This window comes from Stegostoma tigrinum, chromosome 29, assembly GCF_030684315.1.
Source record: "Stegostoma tigrinum isolate sSteTig4 chromosome 29, sSteTig4.hap1, whole genome shotgun sequence".
In the NCBI taxonomy this organism is placed as follows: domain Eukaryota; kingdom Metazoa; phylum Chordata; class Chondrichthyes; order Orectolobiformes; family Stegostomatidae; genus Stegostoma; species Stegostoma tigrinum.
The window spans coordinates 21,807,069-21,824,557 of record NC_081382.1 but is presented as its reverse complement, the minus strand read 5'-3'; positions in this window follow the sequence as shown (position 1 = coordinate 21,824,557).

Sequence of the window (17,489 nt, the reverse complement as noted above, 5' to 3'; positions counted from 1 at the left end):
AAGAGACAGCTCAAAATGGGCTCAGTATTCATTGTTTGTTGAATAACTGGGCTGTTCTATGGGTCTCCCTATTCCACATTTCCACAGAAATGGATGAAACTGTCATAATTTAAAATTCAGCATTTCTGAAGAAAGGCTAGGCCTGAAACATCAGCCTTCCTGCTCCTCTGATGCTGCTTGGCCTGATGTGTTCATCCAGCTCTACATCTACACCTTGTTACCTCAGATGCTGGAGAATCTACTATCTCTGAAATAATTTAAAATGTTCTTTTTATAGTGTGTTTTAAAAGACATGATTCAGATAGGAAAACTTTCAGTCTTGAAACACTCTCAGCTGAGAGTTTTAAAATTCCTCCTGGTAGAGAATTGCCTACACTACTTTCTTTTTTCCCCAAGGAGATCTTAAAAAGAGACCTCAGCTGCATTCTTAAATAGTTATTTTAAAAATTACATCAATAGCAGCCATTCAAATCTAATCCATTGATTGTAGCATTTTGATAAAGTCCTATGCAATGTCAGAACAATAAATGCTATTTATTCTGACTGTTTCTTTTTGTTTGTTTTTAAGAAGGACATTGCAGAACTTCTTGGCCATAGAAAAGCTCTCACTGGTGCAGGCAAGCCAGTATGTATCAGTGCCAATCCCCAGTCCAGATAAATGAGAACAGTTAGTGGTAGAAAGGGCATTGGCTGTAAAATCAACTGACAAATTCAAAATTGGCTGAAATGAAGAGTGATTGACCTGTATTGTGACAAGCCCATGTAACGTGCTTTCTTAACTGAAAGACCAAAAAAGAAGTTGACATATAACTAAAACTTCGGACATCTGGGGCTTAATGTTCCAAATGGAATGAAGCATGTCATTCTGTTACGACATTTTCCCCTTTGGGTTTGCCTGCCCTTCCTGACAACAGGTCAATTTATTTCAGAATTTTTCTTCAATAATTTATCCATGCTTGTTAATTCCATGTTTGGCTAATGTCACAAATTCCACCTCCATAATCATGAGTTCATTCACTACCCCCTGAGCTTATGCTGACACATATGGTAGCCTAACCCATTAATGTTCAATGTTAACATATTCTTGCTTCCTTATTAATCTATATTCCTCCAGCTCTGGATTTGTGCATCTTCCTCTTCAAACTATAGATAGCTGTAATCATGAAGAGCATGAATAGATATGGTCTTTTTCCTGGGGGTGTGGTAGTGAGTCCAAAACTAGAGGGCATAGGTTTAAGGGAGCGGGGGGGGGGGGGCGGGGGAAGAGAGAGAGAAGATTTTAAAAAGAGGGTGGTGTGTGTATGGAACAAGCTGCCAGAGGCAGGTACAATTACAGCATTTTCAAAGGTATCTGGATGAGTATATGAATCAATTAAATGCTTTGTTCAAACAATGGCTACATCTAATGGGCCTTGACCCATCTGGAGCTGCATCTGTTGTTATTCAGGATAATTGTTCTTTAATCCTCTCTATAAAAATTTACTGACTTATACATTCTATTTTTACACAACTGAAATATGAATGAGCTGGAGTATTAGATTACTGTTAGATATTTGAGTTGAGTATTTAACTGATCCAATCAAAATGCCTAATGACATTTCTTTCACTTTATACCACACTCCCATTGGGTACATAGCTTTAAAGATGAAGTCCAAAACTCCTGGCTTTTCATTGGGCTCCCTTTCTTGTGCCATATGAGTGAATCCTTCAGTATCCTTTGAAAGTCAGGCCAGTTAGACTCCTGAATAGGCCCAAGTCAATGGCTAGTTGCAAGGACAATTATGGCAACTCCTGGTCCCAGAATCTCCATCTCGATGGACAGCAATCAGTCCTGCTGGGTTGCCGATATTAAAATAAAGTCTTTACCTCTGCTTTTCTCAGAAGTAGCTGTTTCTGCCCCTGTCATGGTCCCAGCTGCTAGTATTATTGGATAAATCTGATCAGAGTGGAATTTTGCTTGATGGGTCAACCTTTTTATTTTATTTTTGTCTACTGATTAGGTCATTTACTGAATGGCAGCCTCCTGTGAATACAACACACTTTTACAAAGAAACGGACTAAACATCAATGATATTGGACGAGAAAGGAACCATTGGAATAATAACATTACGAACATCAGAAAAAGAATCCCTTTGAATGTCATCTATCCAGACAGAAATTCAAACCTCAATGAAGAATGTGTCCCTCTTTGTGATGAATATTCTTGTCAGCTGTCTGGCCTGCTGTGTTCCTTGAACTCCACACTGTCATTGGCTGTAATCAGTTTCCTTTCAAAAATTTCTGTGTATTCACTTGTTGCTATTTTAATTCAGTTAATGTCTTTAACCAAGATATTAAAACAAAATGTTAACTCCACTCACTTACATAACAAGGGTCCCATAAACTCATGTCATCATTAGTCTTATATATTTCTTCTTCTCTGACAACTCTCTTCTCTCTTCTCCCTCTGGCATAAATCCCAAGTGTTTTAAAATCACAGGCATTCTTATAAATGCTGTTTTAAACTCAATGTTTAGGATCACTTCCTGATCATTTTTCTTCCACCTTAGAAAGCAAATTCTGAAGTAATAGTTTTAAAACATTGTCATGGATGAGACCAAACCTTCTCAAAACATGTCACGGAGAACGCCTTGACCCTAACTCATACCTTATTTAAAGGCTGTGTTCCAGATGTAATTTGATTGGTCCAACTACTAAGCTTTAAGTAAAACACACTTTATGCTTATGCCACAATTAAAATACAAACAACAAATGAAAATTAACTTAACTTTAACCCTATCAAAATATTTAATAAACATAATATATTTAACTGCTACTCATGAACTGTTCCAATGTAGCAGCACGCCATATACACATCCTTTACAAAGGCAAAGTCAGCAAAAAAGATTTCCCTCACTTGCAATCTCCTCCACTGATGGAGAAATTAATAACTGAAAGAATGAATCTAGTAGCAAAGACAGAATTCAAGCTGTTTGCACCAGCCGAGCAAGAATTCAAGCAGTTTGCACCAGTAGAGAGAGAGCTGGATCTAGCAGCTGGGTCTAGCAGGAGTTTGCTCCTGCTTGTTGCCTTGACTACCATCATTCTCAGCAGGATATGTTAGTTGTTACAGAGCCATTAGATTGCTGTTCTTCTGGTCTGGCAGATAACCTGCTGCTTTTCATGTTTAACATGCAGGTACACTTATGTAAATAGCCTCACTGGGACAAGCCTAGGGCTGGGAAAGCTGAGGGAAAATCCTAACCACATACACAAATCTCCGCAAGGTATACCTAACAAAATATATAAACAAGATATAAGCTTACAACAGCTTCCCTTTCTGACTACTTTGGCAAACATAAATCAGTTAAATGAAAAATGTAAAGAAACTGTCTTCAATCTTTAGCACCCTCAGCTGGTTTTCTTATTGTACTACAGGACAAGAAGCTAGACTTTGTCGCGAATATTACAAAGAATTGATTTGAAGATGATTATTGTACATGGAATCAATGTTCAGTGGAATGAAAATAGCTTCTGTATTATAGTCTCAGTATACCTGGTCTCAGAATGTAGATCAGAAATACTGTGACCAAAAATATATCCAGTGTTGTTGATAATTAGCGCTGCAATTTTAACTCAAGTATTGTAGATGCAACATGCCAGGCAAAATGTCCCATTTATAATGTTGGGTAGTTAATTGTATTGGCTTATTATGAAAGAATCAAGAAAGTAATGAAGACAGGAAAGATTAGATGCTCTGTTTCAAGGCTACTCACAAATGGGCTTTATTGCACATTTAAGAGAACAAAGTGTGGAGCTGGATGAACACAGCAGGCCAAGCAGCATCTCAGGAGCACAAAAGCTGACATTTCGGGCCTAGACCCTTCATCAGAGAGGGGATGGGGAGAGGGTTCTGGAATAAATAGGGAGACAGGGGGCGGCGGACCAAAGATGGAGAGAAAAGAAGATAGGTGGAGAGGAGTGTATAGGTGGGGAGGTAGGGAGGGGATAGGTCAGTCCAGGGAAGACAGACAGGTCAAGGAGGTGGGATGAGGTTAGTAGGTAGGAAATGGAGGTGCGGCTTGAGATGGGAGGAAGGGATGGGTGAGAGGAAGAACAGGTTAGGGAGGCAGAGACAGGCTGGGCTGGTTTTGGGATGCAGTGGGGGGAGGGGATGAACTGGGCTGGTGGTGGGATGCTGTGGGGGAAGGAGAGATTTTGAAGCTGGTGAAGTCCACATTGATACCATTGGGCTGCAGGTTTCACAAGCGGAATATGAGTTGCTGTTCCTGCAACCTTCGGGTGGCATCCTTGTGGCACTGCAGGAGGCCCATGATAGACATGTCATCTGAAGAATGGGAGGGAGAGTTAAAATGGGTCGCGACTGGGAGGTGCAGTTGTTTATTGCGAACCGAGAGGAGGTGTTCTGCAAAGTGGTCCCCAAACCTCTGCTTGGTTTCCCCAATGTAGAGGAAGCCACACCGGGTACAATGGATACAGTATACCACATTGGCGGATGTGCAGGTGATCCTCTGCTTAATATGGAAAGTCATCTTGGGGCCTGGGATGGGGGTGAGGGAGGAGGTGTGGGGGCAAGTGTAGCACTTCCTGCAGTTGCAGGGGAAGGTGCTGGGTGTGGTGGGGTTGGAGGGCAGTGTGGAGCGAACAAGGGAGTCACGGAGAGAGTGGTCTCTACAGGCAGACAAGGGTGGGGATGGAAAAATGTCTTTGGTGGTGGGGTCGGATTGTAGATGGTGGAAGTGTCGGAGGATGATACGTTGTATCTGGAGGGTGGTGGGGTGGTGTGTGAGAATGAGGGGGATGCTCTTTGGGCGGTTGTGGCGGGGGCGGGGTGTGAGGGATGTGTTGTGGGAAATGTGGGAGACATGGTCAAGGGCGTCCTCGACCACTGCGGGGGGAAAGTTGCGGTCCTTGAAGAACTTGGACATCTGGGATGTGCGGGAGTGGAATGCCTCACCCTGGGAGCAGATACGGTGGAGGTGGAGGAATTGGGAATAGGGGATGGACTTTTTGCAGGAGGGTGGGTGGGAGGAGGTGTATTCTAGGTAACTGTGGGAGTCGGTCGGCTTGAAGTGGACATCAGTAACTAGCTGGTTGCCTGAGATAGAGACTGAGAGGTCCAGGAAGGTGAGGGATGTGTTGGAGATGTCCCAGGTGAACTGGAGGTTGGGGTGGAAGGTGTTGGTGAAGTGGATGAACCGTTTGAGCTCCTCTGGGGAGCAAGAGGCGGCGCCGATACAGCCATCAATGTAATGGAGGAAGAGGTGGGGTTTGGGGCCTGTGTAGGTATGGAAGAGGGACTGTTCCATATAACCTACAAAGAGGCAGGCATAGCTGGGGCCCATGCGGGTACCCATGGCCACCCCCTTTGTCTGTAGGAAGTGGGAGGAATCGAAAGAGAAGTTGTTGAGGGTGAGGACAAGTTCGGCTAGGTGGATGAGGGTGTTGGTGGAGGGGGACTGGTCGGGCCTATGGGACAGGAAGAAGCAGAGGACCTTGAGGCCATCTGCATGAGGAATACAGGTGTATAGGGACTGGACGTCCATGGTGAAAATGAGGTGTTGGGGGCCAGGGAATTGGAAGTTCTGGAGGAGGTGGAGGGCGTGGGTGGTGTCATGGACGTAGGTAGGGAGTTCCTGGACCAAGGGGAGAAAATAGAGTCCAGATAGGTGGAGATGAGTTCGGTGGGGCAGGAGCAGGCTGAGACAATGGGTCGACCAGTGCAGGCAGGTTTGTGGATTTTGGGAAGGAGATAGAAACGGGCCGTGCGGGGTTGGGGAATAATAAGGTTGGAGGCTGTGGGTGGGAGGTGCTCCTGAGATGCTGCTCGGCCTGCTGTGTTCATCCAGCTCCACACTTTGTTATCTTGGATTCTCCAGCATCTGCAGTTCCCATTATCTCTTTATTGCACATTTTCCACTTCTTTTGATATTGTCTATTCATTGAACCAAACACATAGCTCATTGGGGAAAAGAACGTAAGTAATGAATCGCATTTCTCAAAATACAACACACTTTCTGTATCATTTTGCAGTCAGATGTAAATGTAAAAGCTAAATAATACTTTACTGATTTACAATATTGACAGGAACAGCTCTTAAATTTTAAGTCAGGAGGTGTTCTGTTTCAAATCAATGTTTTCTACATGAAATATGGACACTGAGCGAATGAATTGATATTTTATATGAAAGGGAGTAACTAATTTTTAGTAAGAATTTTATCTATTGCCTATAAGATATCTTCCCTCTTTATCTGCAAATCCTACTTGCCAGGGGGATAGACAGTTTCACTTCACTGTGAGTACCTCACTCCATTGTAGGGCATGTCACTTCTGCAATAGCAGATATTATTTAGGTGGATTCAATGAGGGCCAAGGGGTCGTTGTACAGACAAAGAGGGAGCAGAAGTTATCTGTGTAAAATCATTTAAATATCACCATAACTAACAAAAGTTAGAATTTTGTAAGTTGGCTATGCATTTCTGCAGAAATAGTCTATGTATTCTGCATTTTTAGAGTGAGAATCTGTAGGGCAAAATATAGGAGAAAAAAATGGGGAGAGAAAATAAGATTTGGTGGCATGTTTCATTTTGGTATTGTGGAAGGTGGTGGCAGGGTTACAGATAACCGCTTGTGATGATATATTTGCAGGGTGAAATAATCTTAATTTAAAACCTTGATTCACCAATGTATGATAAAAATAGTTCATTGAAGTTATAGCTCATGGATAAGTATCCAGCGTAGTCTGAGCTAGTGTACAGATTGGCTGAATATTCTTGGCTTTGACCTAAGTGAGGTGAAGAATGTGAAATTGTCCAACATTCTCTCATAATTCAGTCCTCTGGAGGTTAGGGATTAGTGTCAGGAAAATTCTTTACATCATTCCCGGGGCTGGGCTTTCCACTGAATTCACAACAACCAGAACAAAATCAAGATGCAGTGTGACCAGAACAATGCATAATTTTGCAAGATACTCTTCAATTGGCTGTACTAATTTGACATCACAGTTCAGGAGAGTTTATAAGTCCATGAGAAGTAGGAGCAGAAATAGGCCTTTCAGCCCATTGAGTCTGCTCCACCATTCAATGAGATCATGGCTGACCTGATAATCCTCAACTACACTTCAATTTTCTTGCATGCCTTTTTGCCATAACTCTCCCCAGTAGCATGTTTTGTTCGGATTGACCAACAGCCCTTGATAAACAGGAGTTGCAACCACAGGATCCTTGATCTCAAGAAAGGTCCGACAGTGGTAGCTCAACTGCCTGAGTGAAACTCTTTACTGATTGGCCTTCCTGGAGGCAGTAATGGAGGTCATTTGCTGACTACAATGCCCCCATAAAATCCAGCCCATCTTCTGTGTTTCTTTGAACAGATGCCATCTGACCTGCTGAGCACTCCACTTTCACATTTTATTTTGGATTTCCAACATAGCTTGGATTTTCTTTTTGTTTTGGTCACTAGTTGAATTAGATATTTCCTTACCCTGGGGAAAAGACCTTGGCTATTCACCCCATCCACGCCCCTCATGATTTCATCCCTCAGCCCCTGACACTCCGGTTGTCAAGGGAAACTAAATAAATCCAGATGCCTTTAAAATGTTGTAATTGTACCAGCCTCCAAAAGTTCCTTTGGCAGCTCATTCCACACATGCACCACCCTCTGTGCGGAAAAAGTTGCCCCCTTAAGTCCCTTTTAAATGCTTCCCCTCTCACCTTAAACCTCAGTGCTCTAGTTCTGGATTCCCCTACCGTGGGGAAAAGACCTTGGCTATTCAACCTGTCCATGCCCCTCATGATTTCATCCCTCAGCTCCCGACACTCCAGTTGTCAAGGGAAACTAAATTTTGGCAGGCAGACCAGCCAAATTATTTTTCCCTTCATAGGATGTCTAGTCACCAACACAGCCAGATGTTGGTGCCCATCCTTATTCACCCTTGAGCCAAGTGGCCTGCTATGTTGTTTCAGAAGGTGGTTATGAATCAACCTCATTGCTGTGGGTGTGGAATCATAAGTCAGATGTTAGCTTAGGATGGCAGAAGGACAATAGAGAACCAATAGAGTTTTTAGAACAATTGATGATAGTTTCAATATCACTATTATTGAGACTGGCTTTTACTTCCAGTATCATTAATTGAATACAAATTCCATCAGCTACCATTGTGGATTTTGAACCAAAATCCCCAGAGCATGATCCTGGGCCTCAAGTTTAATTGTCCCATGACATTACCAGTACGCCACCATCTTTCCCCAGTATTTGGTGAATGTCTGCCCAGTCAGCCTCAACAAACTTTTATTCCATAAAGCCACATCACAAGAAGACCATAAATCATGCTTATAATACAAGAGGAAATTTATTTAACTTTGTTCTTCTGCACTACAGAACGTTAACCAAGTATTCATCTCATTTATAAAAGCTGCACCTTTCACTGTGTTTCCATTGAACGCATTGATGCTGTCACTGTAGTAAAACAGCAGTATCAAGACTGGGGAGATGTGATTGTCGTAGCATGCAGGAAGTTCACCAGCTTCACCGAGCTATTGATAAGCTTAATGGAATAGCTTTTGTATCCAGAAGATAGTCAATGCTAAACATCCGAATAGCAGGTCTTGCAACGGCCAGACAATCTGTGCAGCATCGTGGTGTGGGTCATAGGAGCACAGGATGTGATGAGGTGTAGAACTTTTACCTAAAGTGGCATAATAGAAATCAGAAGAACACTTCAATGGTACAAATGCACAACCAAATTATACAACAGCTACATTCATGTAATCAAATTGAAATACAGTGAGGGTATTGCACCCATTCCCTGTCGATTGTGTCATACTCTGTTAAATTTGCAATTAAATTAAACTTATCTTCTGAGATAATATACAGGGTATTACCAAGTCATCTGGCTTATCAAATGGTGGCCTTTAAGCACATCTCTGCTCTCATTTATAGGGTACCCTGAAGTGTTCTGAAGGTTTTCTTTAAAAATATTATTGAGGACACTATCACCCAAAAGAAACATATCAAATGCAAGATTGTTAGATGTGGTTTATGTTCTCAAATGTCAAGGATGAATGCTACAGACTGAGTAGTTAAAATTTTCTGAAGGAAAGTATCTCACACAGTGAGAAAGGGAGATGAAAAAAGTAAGAAAAACATTTAGAATATAAACCATCAGTATGGATCAGTTGGGTCAAAGAGCCTGTAGTGGTGCTGTAAACTTGACATCAATCAGTTTTTACACACTTGTCCGACACGCTTTATACTACACGTCCTCACATGCAGATGTTTGTGTTCAAATTCTTCCAACAAGAAACTTCTGATACATCCAAACTATTTGCAATTGATTAGCTGATCAATGCATGTGATTAGTTAATATCTAAATACATTAAATATTTTTACTTCTTACTCACAATTTGGAGAGATATAAATTTTATAGAGTTGAATATAACCAAAGTACTCAAAATACTTATCCATTTTAATTGATCTTCTTATTTCACTAAATATGTTGAGTTTTTGACATAGCACAAATTAAACATCTCACAGTAATATGATTAAAGTTAAATTTCAAAAAATGTATTTTATCTTTTTTTCCTCCTGAGTACTTTAGAACCTCTTAAAAGCCACAGATTCCAAGGATATTTTCATTTCCTTTTGTGGACCTGAGATTCTGACTTCTGACCATATACAGAATGCTGCGATTCTAAGCATTCATCAGGATAATCTTCTTAGTGAAAGCCTCAAAGTACTGCTGTCCCCAGTCTGTTAAAAAAGGATTTTTTTTCCTACTGTGTTTGAAAACTAGATGATGATTGACAATTTTCCACAATATTATGTTTTTTTTTTCACCTGGGAGAGGGTATATCTGTACCTGTTACTTGAAGGATGCACTCTGATTTGTTTCTACAGTGGAAACGTCAGAAGCACATGATTTGGTTTCTAAATATAAAAACTGGATAATAATTTCTACTATTACTTTTAAGGTTGTTTACTTGTGACAAATAATGACTACGATGGAAAACAACATGGTTGACTATACTGCACTTTTGATGGCAGAAGTGAGCTGCTGAAGTATATTTTCTTCAAATAAGGTTTTCAATTTAAGTTAATGTCTATTGCTTGTTTTTCAAGTATGGAAGCTTAAACGCCTTAAATGATTTCTGAAGAAGAATGTAAAAGGAGCTGATGTGATTATACAACTTCTGCTTTCCATTTTTTAAACTTATAATCTTATATAAGTGTTCCTGTGAATAGTTACATGTTTCAGAAGTATTTTTGTTTTGTGAATAAGACTGCTGTATGTTTTATTCTGCAAAAATATACTTGAGGATTTCACTTAAGTTTTATATGAATACAATTGAGAATTTTTTTAGCAGAAGTCTGAGTTGTGAATCACCATTGTTATATAATCATTGTTACCAATGATTGCAGGGAAATAGCAGCAACATAGGATGACAGCAGATTGTTAAATTATGGGGCCATTTCTGGCATAGCAGTAATTGAGCTTAGCAAATCAGCAGAGTCACCCAGGACTTTGGTAAAATGATTTTGGGATTAAGGTTTTATTTTCTTTCCATATTTTGTGGGGTCTGCACCTCAGAGCATCTCCTTGAGTGAACCCCCATTGCTCTCTGTGTCCTAGTGACGCATTTAGCAAAGCTTTTTTGAAAACAATTTACCCAGTGCTATGAAGGTGCTTCAAATGTAATCATTTTTGTGGATTTGTGCTTGAAGGATTATGCTGATGCCTGGATTTTTTAAAAATAGTACTCAATAAAAGAACATTGGAACTTTTCTTTTAACTTTAGGCACCCCTTGGAAACCATGTGGTTCCAGATGATTGCTGGTCTTGGTTGCTTGAACTCACTCCAATGAAAAAAAATGAACTGTTTAATGACTGGGTTTTATGGCTGTTCTGTTTGAATTGGGTTTGGGTTTGTATTTGGCTTTGCAGTTGAGGACACGCTGCCACAGAATGAAAGCTCATGCCTCCTGCTTCCGAAACATCTTTGCTGTGAGATCAGGATTCAACTTGATTGTAATCTGGGAGAATGTACGAAAGAATTTAATACTATATTTTCTGTGACAGCCGTGTCTGCCAAAATTCCAAAGAAAACCATGAGTGATTATCGATGACCACACCTACAAGAACACCAGATTGACAGAGCTTAGAACATTCTACCCCTTCTCTATTTTTATTCTTCAGGAATAACCACCATTGGCTGGAATGTATTTCTTTTGTGAAGTGAAGGTCAACAGAGAGAAATCAATTTTCTTCCCACTCCGTGTGTGTGTGTGTAATTATAAATTGTGTTAAACAATTCTGCATGTTCATTGCATAAGTTCCATGTCAGAATAAATTGACCATTTTGTGTTTATTAAACCTGGGTGATGGACATTTATATTTCTAATTTCAACATGGAGAAAGCATACAATTGGTCATACTAGGATTTGGGTATAATATTTGTGTTTTATGTTGGACTACAGCAACAATGCAATCCTCCTAGCTATAAGATGGGGCAAAAATCCCCATCAGTTTATTGAAATGCCCTGGACCTAAAAACCCTCTGAAGGGAGAAGTTGTGGAAATTATATTAGATTAAAGTCACTGGAATTCCAGGAAACATGGGCTGCAACTGAGCCAGGGAAAGGCTGGCTGGGACAGACTGGAAATAGACAAGCCCAGGGGCAGATTTCTGGAATAGGGGTTAGTTTGCAGAAACTAAAGAAAGAGCCCCATTCATGCACCCACTAAAAAAAAGCAAGCCAGTCCGCAGGAGACAAACTTCAACAACTTCAGACCGTTTGGAGCCTATGAAAGTATAAAATCATTCAATTTCAAATCAGGGCTCAGGCACAGAATTACTGACCATTCCAAACCATTGTGTTACATGCAAACCTGTTTCAACTTGGATGTAAAAAACCCATTCACACCACTGTGCAAACTGAATTGATACCTATCCAAGGGAAATGCCAGACATTTCAAAACCATCAAAACCATTCACATCAAAAAATGATTCACACCTACTCCAGTTCTCAGGAAGCCCATTCAGCCCTGAAAGGAGGAAAAATAGCTCAACAGATTTAGTGGGAGATAAGGGGGGTGCCTGCAGTTGGGTACAACTGGAGACCCCAAGCCCAGCACAACAGTAAGGGAAAGAGATACAAGGGGAGGCAAGAGGAGTGGAGGAGGAAGAGAAGGAAAAGGAGGAGAGAAAGAGAGTGAGTACTGAGAGTCCTGCACTGTGAGACCACCACTGCAACACCAATCACTGAAAACCAGCAACTAATTGTGGACTCCACTAGATGCCTGGAGGTGACCGAAGGCAGCCAGGGTACTCACCGGTTTGGTCCCATGTGTTTAACTGCATCAGCGGACACCACGAGATTGACTGATACCGGTACTTCACAGAATCCCAGCTACAGCAAGCATTTTCACACCAGGGGTAAGCCTAAGGTCAGCAAGATCCTCTAACCCAGCTTGGCTTGTCTTAGACAAGGGAGGGACAGTTTGGGGCGAACGGTGTAAAGCACCTCTAAAGAATGGAAGTGGAATAGGACTTGAGGTCAGCAGGTAACCTCTCTCTCACCCTCTCTTCCCTGTTAACATTAGTAAAAGCCACCCACTGTATCCATTTTACCCATTGTATCAAGTCTTGGCTGCAGGGCTTAATGGGGGGTCTCAGTCAGAGACAGGTGTGTTCTAATTTTGATATTCACTTTCTTGCCCTCTGTAAATATATTCAATTTGTTTGTTTGTTCAATAAAAACAGTGCTTTTCTACACCTCTGAAACATCTGCCTCCAGTGTTTTCCCATCGCACCACATTCCATACATAAACTCAGTGTCAGAACCAGGGAGCTGGTGAACAGTAAACCAGGCAGCACACCCTACATAGCTTGGTACTAACATCAGGAGTTGAATGGATTTTTTTTGGCTTGCTGGTTTTATCACATATTTCCTTGATTTCAGGAGGTGACAGAATAAGAATATTCTAGATTGGGAAATGGCCAAGGGAAACATAACAAACAGTGAAACAGTAAATGAACAGCAACATTAATGCACCGTGGAACTCATAATCATTATCAAGCTCAACTACTTTCTTGAATAAGTGGAAATTAATCAACAGTATGGCTGACTTGACTTCAGTCACTGTTCAAAGCAAAAAGTTGTCTGTAATATTAGAGACAACAAGAACTGCATACGGAGTCAGAGACAACAGTGTGGAGCTGGAGGAACACAGCAGGCCAGGGTCCTGAACCAAAACATCAACTTTCTGGCTCCTCTGATGCTGCCTGACCTGCTGTGTTCCTCCAGCTCCACACTGTGTTGCCTGCAATATTACATTTCATTTGAAGGACTTTCATTCCAAGGAGTTGGAATTAAAGAAATTCACCAACATCTTCAACCTCTCCCTCCTACAGGCCAAAGATCCACCTGTTTCAATGAGATCACCATCATCCCCATACCCAAGAAAACTCAGGCAGACAGCCTTAATGGCTACTGCCCAATAGCTCTGACTTTAATAAGTGCTTCAAGAGGCTGGTCATGGACCACGTCAATGCCAATCTCCCAACCTGCCTCAATCCCTTACAGTGTGCCTACTGACATAACAGGTCCACAGAGGATGCCTTATCCCTAAACCTGGAATATCTGGAAAACACAGACTCCTGCTTGTTGACTACAGCTCCGCACCACGAGCCCCTCCAGACTGATCTCAAAGTTGTGAGACCATGGTCCCAGCACTACCCTCTGTAACTGGATCCTCAGTTTTCTGACCCATAGATGAGGATAGGAAACTGCACCTCCTCCACAACACTCAAAACTGCACCTTCCCCAAGGATGCATCCTTAGCCCCCTCCTGTGCTCCCTGTACACCTACAACTGTGTTGTCAAATTCTGAACGAGCGCCATCTACAAGTTCACTGAAAACACCACTGTAGTGGGACAGATATCTAACAACGACAAGTCAAAATGCAGAAGGGAGATAGAGGGCTTGGTGATGTGGTGCAATGAAAAACAATCTGTCTCTCAACACTGGCAAAAATGAGGAGCTAATCATTGACTTCAGAAAGAAAACAGGAGAACACGCCCCCATCTACATCAACAGGACTGAGGTTGACAGAGTGAGGAGCATTAAGTTTCTTCGAGTGACAATAATCAATGTTCTGTCCTGGACTTCTCACATAGATGTGACAGTCAATAAGGCACAACAACGCCTCTTCTTCCTCAGGTGGCTCAGGAAGTTTGGCATGTCCATAAGGTCCCTCACCAACTTCTACAGATGCACCATTGGAAGCATACTGACCAGCTGCATGGCAGCCTGGCAGGGCAACTGCTCTCCCCAGGACTGTAAGAAACTACAGAAGGTGGTGTGCACAGCCCAGACCATCAGGGAAGCCAAGATTCCAACTGTGGACTCTGTTTATGTGGCTCACTACCGCAGAAAGGCTGCGAACATCATCAAAGACCCATTCGCAACCTGGTGATGATCTCCTACAACTTCTTCTGCCAGGCAGAAGGTACAGAAACCTGAACACACGCATGAGCTTCTTTCCAGCTGTTATTAAACTGTTGACTGGACTCTGGCCTCAAATAATGTAACCTGCAATGTAACCTGTTAGTCTCTAAGCCTTTGCTCTGAACATCCTTTGTTTGCTGTGATCTGTCTGTACCCCTCATAAACAAAGCTTTTAACTGTATTTCGGTACACGTGATTGTAGAGATCGATCAATCAAATAAAACTACTTTTCAAGGACACAGATATGAAATATAATCTGTGAACTTCTATACTCTCCGTATCTCACAAAGATTAAAATCTTTGCACATACCAGAGGCAAAAATAACAAAGAAACATCAAGGGCATAAAATAGTCTGAAACCTTGTCACCATGAGAACCACTCACATGTATGTTATACTGCAGATGGAGAGAGGTTCAGATAATCAGAAATTCAAAATGATTTTCAACAGTCTTTTACCACACTTAAACTTCTGTCAATTTAAAGTTGACTCATTCAAAATACTGATCAAATACAGTTTCTTGCATTTTAATCAGACACAAACTTGAATCTACAGGACGAATAATACATGTCCAAAAATAATTGAGAAAGCCATAGATTGCTGGGATTTATTTATTTGACCAAAGCACCCTAACAATTCCATCATATGGGGGGGGGGGGGTTTAAATCATTAAATAATCCAAGGAAAAGACTACAATTCATCACTGTTCATTTATCCTCAATGGGGTGAAGACCTGAAGCTCCCTGACTACCTAACAACACAATACAGTACCTTCACCATATAAACTGTCGTGGTTCACGATGGCCCACCATTACCTTCTCAAGCCGAGAAAGGCCCATGCCTTCAGAATTTTCTCTTATGAAAGTGTATGGATTTATATTTATTTAAATTGAAAGGAAAAATGAAAGATGAGAGTTCCATTTGTACACCGCGACCACCACCTTTGCCGCTAAAGAGTGTATTAAAACTTGAACAATACTGCCGCAATGTCTCTCAATTTGCAACCTAAGAAGTTCGCCATCAATGTAATTAGTCATTGTGTCATTCAGGTAAACAAGAAGGCTGTGCAGTCCTTTAGACCTTTGCTGGTTCTCTGTAGAGTAATCCAGTTAGCCACACACACCCTCCCCCCAATATCCCTTGCTTCTTTCCCTACAGTGCTGCAAGTCCATTCCCATCAAGAAGCCACCTCCTTTCTTTTTGAGATAACAAGGTGGAGAGATGGATGAACACAGCAGGCCAAGCAGCATCAGAGGAGCAGGAAGGTTCAATTTTCCCATTTTCTGAACAAGGGTCTAGGCCCAAAATTTCAGCCTTCCTGCTCCTCTGATACTGCGTGGTCTGCTGTGTTCATGCAGCTCTACACCTTGTTATCCCAGATTCTCCAGCATCTGCAGTTCCTACTATCTCCTTTCTTTTTGAATTCATTGATTACCTCCACTTCCACCACTGTGTAGCTTGCAAGTTGCAGATTGTGAAAATAACTGCTGAGTAAACAAATTCTTCCTCCCACTCTCCTATTTCTTGCCCAATTCCTTGAAAATTGAACCTCCAGTATTCACCATTTTTAAGGTACGATTCTATTGTCACTGCATCACACAGCTGTTAAGTATTGTGTTACAATCTTTGTCATTAAAGGTGCACTTCTATTCCACATAATGCTTCTTAAAATGCTCCCACCTAAAATGGCACATACTGTGACATTTTTATTTTGCATGCCACAACCTCTTGTGTGAAGCTACTCATTTAGTATTGGATGTGCCAGGTTTAAGATGATCCATTACCTGGGAACAGGCTTGAGAATGTCAGTCATCTTGGTGTGTCAGTCTTAACGGGTTAACTTCACCTTCAAGGGCTCACTTTATCTGCTGCTGACGATCAAATCAGAGAAAATGCAACCTTGTAGCAATGCTAGCTTTTAACTGCCACTGTGTACTTTAATCTCATAACTTTGACCATATCTCTATGTAGTTAACTTTAACCAAACTGCTGTAGATGTGTTATTACACATCTCTCAGACAGGTAGGGATCTGAACTTGGGCCTTCTGGCTCAGAGAGAGTGACATTACCACTGTACCACAAGAGCCCTCTACATCCCTTTTTATATGCAAAATGCACTGCAGAAATTCACCAATAGGTCCAATGACAGCATCTTCCAGTCTCACGATCATTTCCAACTAGAAGGATAAGGGCAGTGGTATTATGGGAACACCACCATCTGCAAGATCCCCTGCAAGCCCCTCACTGTCCTGACTTGGAAATATATTGCAGTTCCTTCACTGTGGCTCTCCCTCACATCAATATGGATCAATCTACCTCACATGGACTGCAGCAGTTGAAGAAGGCACCGTCTTCCCAAGGACAACTAGGAACAGGCAGTAAATGCTGGCCAGCCAATCCACCTCAGTGCATCAGAGATAATAGGAACTGCAGATGCTGGAGAATCCGAGAAAACAAGGTGTGGAGCTGGATGAACACAGCAGGACAAGCAGCATCTTAGGAGCAGGTTCGTCCAGCTCTACACCTTGTTATCTCCTAGCAATGCATTTTTTTTTCATTTTCAAATACTCGTACACCCGCCTTAGAACTCCAGAGCCAGGAATAATACAACCATCCATTTTCTCATAGTTCTTTGGGAAAAGTTCAAGTTTCTCCTTTTAACTCAGTTTGTGAACAACTTAACAAGTGTCTGTCACGCTCCATCCTGCCTATTTGTGTGTGTATACATGACAACATCGGCCTCTCTCAAGGCATTCCGGACTCACCTCTGGAGTAGGTCCACAGTAATTGTCGGAGTTCCCGGAGTTTATCGGTCAGATTATCCACCCGGACATGAAGCTGCAGGTTCTCCTCCCTCAGGCCATTGATGGTGTCCTGGAGCTGGAAAGCTGCACTGGGGGAAGGAGAGCACAGGGCGCAGAGCAGTAGCACCAGGGCAGGAGGAAGGACAGGCATGTTGGAGCTGGCCGCCTGTAACCTGC